Source organism: Triticum aestivum, chromosome 2D (genome assembly GCF_018294505.1).
Source record: "Triticum aestivum cultivar Chinese Spring chromosome 2D, IWGSC CS RefSeq v2.1, whole genome shotgun sequence".
In the NCBI taxonomy this organism is placed as follows: domain Eukaryota; kingdom Viridiplantae; phylum Streptophyta; class Magnoliopsida; order Poales; family Poaceae; genus Triticum; species Triticum aestivum.
The window spans coordinates 390773168-390779651 of record NC_057799.1 but is presented as its reverse complement, the minus strand read 5'-3'; positions in this window follow the sequence as shown (position 1 = coordinate 390779651).

The window sequence follows — 6484 nt, the reverse complement described above, 5'->3', positions numbered from 1 at the left end:
CCCACACCTACTTGGTTCCGACAGAGCCCATATTATATCACGGTTACACACGGAAGCCACTCAACTTCAAACTCGTACAATCCCTTTGAGCCTGGGCGATCGCCCACAAAAATTGTCAACCACCAAGCAATACCAAAGCACTGCCCAAATGATTCATTAATCAAGTTATAACTAAGTGGTCAACCCTAAGGTTGTATGGTGCAATAATAATTGATGTTTCCTAATCCACATTATAGCAGCTAAGCAACTACTCGATGGTTACAAGGTCAGGGTAAGTTCGGACCTAAGTTCTTAACTGTTGGGTTGTACAAAATTTAGCATCCTACACACACCTAACATGGTAAAACTACAATGCAAATAAAATACTGGGTAACATGATCAAAGTGGAACTTGCCTGGTATTGACGATTCTTCAAACTCACAGTCTTGATCATGTTACTCTTTACTCTCTGTACAATCTAACGTAAGTAAAGAGCAATCATAAACAACCATACAATGCAATCAAACATACAACAAGTGTTTTGCATGGTGTCGGTGTCATCGTGCTGCAAGATCAGGTGCCAGGGTTAACTCGTAAGGGTTTGGGAAAACAACATAGTGGTTGTTAATTGGAATACATGTGACATAAGGTTTCACATGCAAGTTTCAGTAAGGGTTCATCACATAAGAAGTATGTGATGTCAAGTTGTGGTTGTCAGATCCAATCGAAAGGAATCATAACAACAGAGTCATGGTCTATGAATCTTGGATAGACAAGTTCATGTTCAAGTTTGAATGACAATTCAAACTTGTTAAACTTTCATGATCCTAAATACACTAAGGTCTGAAAATGATAACTTGTTCTGGCTTCCAATTCAATTTGGATTTCAATTACGTTCATCTTATTTGAATTCAAATTGAATTGAGTTCATAATTTGATTTGGTTCTACTAAGTTAAATTGAATTATGAATTATTTGGATAAGTTGGTCAAGAATTCATTTGCAAATTATTTCTTTTAATTTAGATCAATTAAATGACTTTTAGGTATCACTTGGGTTTAGCTAAATTCAAATTATGGTTGAACTTTTCCTAAAGTCAAATACAAATCCAATGTAACCACTAAAGTTTATTTATTCTAAATTAAATCTAAAGTCAAATATACATCCAACAATATGACTAAGCTCATTTCTTAATTTGAACTAAAGTCGAATACAATCCCAAAATGATTTACTATGTGCAATAGTTTTCAAGTTGTATTGAGTTTGAACTAAATTTAATTTGAGTTCATTTTTCCCTAAAGTAAATTATTAACTCCAGATATAACTAATGAGTTTAATTCAATTCACTAAACTATATCGCATTAGTTTTACTTAAATTAAACCTAGGGTTTCAGAGTTATAATAAAACTATGTTAAATTTAATTCAAACTTTATTTTAATTTCCTAAAGTCAAATAATAATCCAAGAATATCTACTAAAGTTCATTTTAGGGTTCTGAACTCATTTGTGTCACAATTATTCTAATAAACATTTTACTACCCAATTAAACTAGAATTTGATTTAAATATTATTTGAATTATAGCTACTATTCAACTGTGTGCAAATTCAAATTTTAAATTATTTTAAAATTAGACTACAATAGCTAAGATGAACTACATGTTACTAGCTTCAATTTGCAAAAAGAATCACTTTAATTAGATTGCTAAATTGCAAGTTATGCCCATTTTAAGTTTGAACCCATTCTGTTTGAAATCAAATTTTCAGGGTGATAGTACATTTCATAAGGATCATTTTGCAAAAATAATCACTCAATTTCACTTATAGATAATTAGTTATGAGTGTTCAAGTTTAGGGGGTTTTCTGTAAAATTTCCATTTCAATTTAATTAACGGATTTTCTTCTAGATAATGTTTCAGATAAGGTTGTGACGTGGCGTGTTCTGATCCTGTACCGATTCGCTTAAGTGGGTGCGTGTGGTGCATTTGATGTAGATGGACGACTAAGATTAGAAGCTCACCGTGGGGCGGTGCTAGGTCACCGAAGATCTGCCGGATCTTTGTCGAAAAACGCGAAGACGGCGGCGCTGGCCTCGGCGGTGGTCGGGGACGGTGATGCGAGGGTCTTGGGCTGCACGAGTGGCACGGCTGGACGCGGTTCGGTGTCGCGGGTCCTCTCGTGGTCATTGCCAGCCTCAGGGATGACTGCAGCGATGTCAGGGCCTCGCCGGAGTTTGTGCGAGCGGCGGAGGTCTCGGGTGAGGCCGTTGTGCTCGAAACCGTGCACTTTGGCTCATGGGTTATCAAGATTCAGACGACCACGGGGAACACGATGGATAAGTCGAGAGGGTCATGTGCGTGCTCATCTCACACGGAGTCAATGGCGCGGCGGCGGAGGGGCTCGGGTTCCAGTGAAGTGGGGGTTGCAATGGACTTCGAGCACGACGAGGTTGTCTGGGTGATGCACCATGGAGCAGCGGATCTAATGGTGGCAGCGATGGTCGCCGGAATTTTGCCGAAGTAAAACTAGGTCAGCGGTGGACACGAGGGTCGACGGTGAGGTAGCCTGAGGGGAAGGAGGGTTGCGGGTTGGGACAAAACGAAGAGGGCGACGGGGTGGATTTATAGGACATGGCGGCTGGGGCTGGCATGCACGATGGACATGCGTGATGTAAGATCGTCAGTGCGGGCGTGTGGGCGCGCACGAGGTAGGGAGCGACTGCGGGAGGTGGGGATGACGCGTGGGGCTGGGGCGTCAGCGAGAGAGAGGGGGTAGGGAGGGAGGGGTGCGGTGCGCTGGTCTGGCTGAGCTGGCTACTTGGGCTTCGACTTGGCTGGCTGGCTCGGCTGGGCCTTTTTCTGTAAATTCAAATGGACTTTGAATTTGAATTCTCTTCCAACAGTGAACCTTTCCTAAATTCCAAATGGAATATTTATAAACATGTCAACTTTTTGTCGCGGTATTTTGGACATGTTTATTTTTATGCACTTATATTTTCTTTTGAATTTGAATTTGATTTCAAAACCAAATATGTTTCAAATTCATTTTAGAAAAATGGCAAAGGGTCTAGGTCATTATTTGGACTTGTGGAATTCATCTTCCTGCCAAAATAAGTGCAAAACCTTCTTAAATAATTTCCCTTTGGGTTTGAATTGATTTCAAAATGAATCCAACTCAAATATTTTCTTAGGAGAAATAAATTATCTTGGATATTCTTGGGACTTATTAAGAATACTTTTGCCCAACAATATTTCAATTGGCTTGGGTTCCTACCAGGCTATCTAGGTTTCACTGGTTGCATTGGGCTTTCACGCTTCCTAGGCAAACTATCAATCAATCAATATATTCAAGGTCAACCACAAGCTATCCTAGGAAAAAAATTAGCTAAAGTCAAACAAGTAAAGATTTTCCTAAGAAAACTTTAATTCCCTATGATTTTTTTACAGCGTTAAACTGTGTTTGACTTTTCCTAATCGAATGTAATCTTGCCATTTGACATTTTCATTCTTGTCTACAACATGGATTACACAGCCTTGCGCGGAGAAAGAAAATGTAATATCTAAATAATTGGACAAGGCCTATTTCTATGAGCTGAACTAAGAGCATCTTCAACGGTGACCCACAAACCGCTCGCATACATATGGACCGCGTTGTTCGGACCATGAAAGCCATCCAACGTGGACATGTATCGGTCTGCTGGGCTGTCCGGACGCGTTTTCTCTCGTAAACTGGAGATAAACGTAGGGGCTTTGCGGAAATCTAGATCGCTACCACGCCCACTTCTACCGCCCTGACCCACCCAACCCCCCCCCCCCCCCCCCCCCCGCCCCGCACCCGCTTTTCTTGCTATGCACCTGCCGCTTACCACACCGCATTAATGCCGGCCCAGAGCACACAATGGCCAAAATTGGTACCGCGGTGTGGCCGGATGGAGGGAGAGTGGCGCTGACCGACCTGACCTCTCAGGAGCCGCCAATTCAATGCGGATGCAGCTTCTCGAGGAACCAACTCTGGCCGTTGCGCTACATTGAAGCGGTTGACCGGCCCCTTCGCATTGCCTGGTCGCGGCTATATAAGTTGCACTCTGGCGCCTTCCAGATCGCAATCTAGCCTCCTCGTCCTCCTTCCCTCTCCCCGCCCATCTTCATCCACACCTCCGACGATGGGCAAGTCATGGGCGCGGCGCTGGCAGGCAGAGGTTCCAGGGCGGGGTTGGGTGGATCGTGGCGACGCCGCCCTCGAACTCCGGGGTCATCATCCTCATCGGCGGGCGGCTCCTCGACGAAGGCGGGGACCATCATCTCCTCCGGCGACGAGGAGGACCAGCCGCCTCGACAGCAACAGTCCGCGCCCGCGGTGGCTGGCCAGGTGTATGTCGCCACCGACACGGAGTACGAGGAGCAGATGGCGTTGATGCTCCATCGCTCCATGCTCCACCTCAACAGTCCGGCTTCGCCCCTGGGGACGCTCCTCCCCGTGAAGCTAGAGCTGGCATCCCCTCGGCGTTCTCCGCCGCGCAACTGCGATGTTTAAATCGGACGCCGCGTGAAGGAAGAGCGGCTCTCGCCGTCGGCCCAGCGCATCAAGGAGGAGCGGCTCTCTCCGTCGCCCCGGCGCTCAAGGAGGAGCGGCTCTCGCCGCCGCCCGGCGCTTCATCAAGGAGGAGCGCTGCTCGCCGTCGCCCCGACGCATCGTCAAGGAGGAGCACCGCCTGCCGCCGCCTCGACACGTGAAGGAGGAGCGGCGAGAGCCTGGCGCTTCGTCAAGGAGGAGCACCGCTCGCAGCTGCCCCAATGCGTCGTCAAGGAGGAGCGCCACGCGCCGCCGCCGCTGCCCAATGCGATTGCGGCGAAGGCGCGCGGTCGTATTCTCCACTACCTCGGCAACGGCGGGGCCAAGGGTAGTTGTTCGTCATCCCGGAACGCCATGACAGTTTAGAACCTGATGCGCACAATTATGAGAGACTCCACTGAGATCTCTCGAAATATGATAAACTTGTGCATGTATATTTTTGGATGCTTGGAGATAATCTGCAATGTATTTCCTGTCTGCCAGCTTGTATTCTTTGATGATATGCTTCTAAGGGTCGCTGCTCTGGCTAGGAATGATAGTTTTGCCCATGGGTATGGATACCCGCGGGTACCCTACCCGAAAACAATGGGCATGGGCAAGACATGGAACGATTTTGTACCCACGGGTAATGGGAATACATACCCGCAAAGTATATGGGTAGGGTATGGGTATAAAATTTTATCCATGGGTAACCCAATGGATATCAAGAAAAAAATTAATTAATGAAAATAGCTGCTATGACATGTGGGGGACAACATCCAACTCCCATGGCCCACCCTAAATCTTGTATTCCTTAAACCGGCCATATCTCATAGGCTCGTAATCGCCTGCGCACCACTCCTCCTACGTCCTATATAACTCCTCGAAAAGATGAAATATCGATTCTTCACTACCGGACTCCTGTGTCCAACTATCGATCCAGCGACCCCCCCCCCCCCCATTCCCACCACCGCCTCCCACTATGCTGGGCTTCCACGAACCGTTGATCATACTCCCTAGATGCCTCCAAGAGACCACCCACTGGAGAAGCCCGCGCTAGTGGTGCTCGTCCATCATCACTTGAATTTTAAACTTTTTATCTATCATTTAATTTTTTAATGTTATATATTGTACCCATTGGGTATAGGATACCCGATGGGTATGGGCATAGGTATCAATTTACGCCCATAGGTATTGAAGTGGATGGGTATAGAAATTTTCTGTGGGTTTGGGTTTGGGCAGAAGGAGGTTGTACCCGCCCATACCCTACTCATTGCCATCCCTAGCTCTGGCTAGTGATAAATTGTCTACCAGCAATGATCACTAAACACCTTCAAATCACTCGGGTCACATTCTTAACAGACAATTCATTCTTGTTAAATGGTGCTTGCATTGCATTTGCATAGCTGCACTTATGTTTAAGCACGCGCCGTAAGGAGCAAAACACAGTCGCAGAGAGGATGATGATGACGCCCAAGTCCCAAAACATGTGCAACAACGTGGGGAAGACAGAGTAGGGCGGGAGTGGAGGTGAGCTAGGTAGGGGGCAAAAAGCTCAAGCTGCATCAATCCGTCCGTGAGTGCTGGAAGCAATTTACTACTGTAAGCAGGAGGTGTGTGCAGGCGGCGAAATGATACCCCGGGTCAGCTTTTTGATCCTGGCAAGCAAACAAAACCGAAAGCTGAAAGCCAGCCCAGCAGGGAAGGGAAGGGACGACAAGATGTGAGCTACCTGACTCATCAGACCAGGCTACAAAAAAAGAAGATAGGGCTCCCTCCCTCCCTCTGCTTATCCCTACACGCCATAGCTACCCTGTCGCTGATCGGCGAAAAACACTGTTGTTACCATGTTACTGTTACTGGAACCCAGTGATTTCATTTCATGTCGAACAAAAGAAGCAGCAACGAACGCTGTACACACACCACCATGCCTCCTCGCTGATCCCTTGGAAATACTG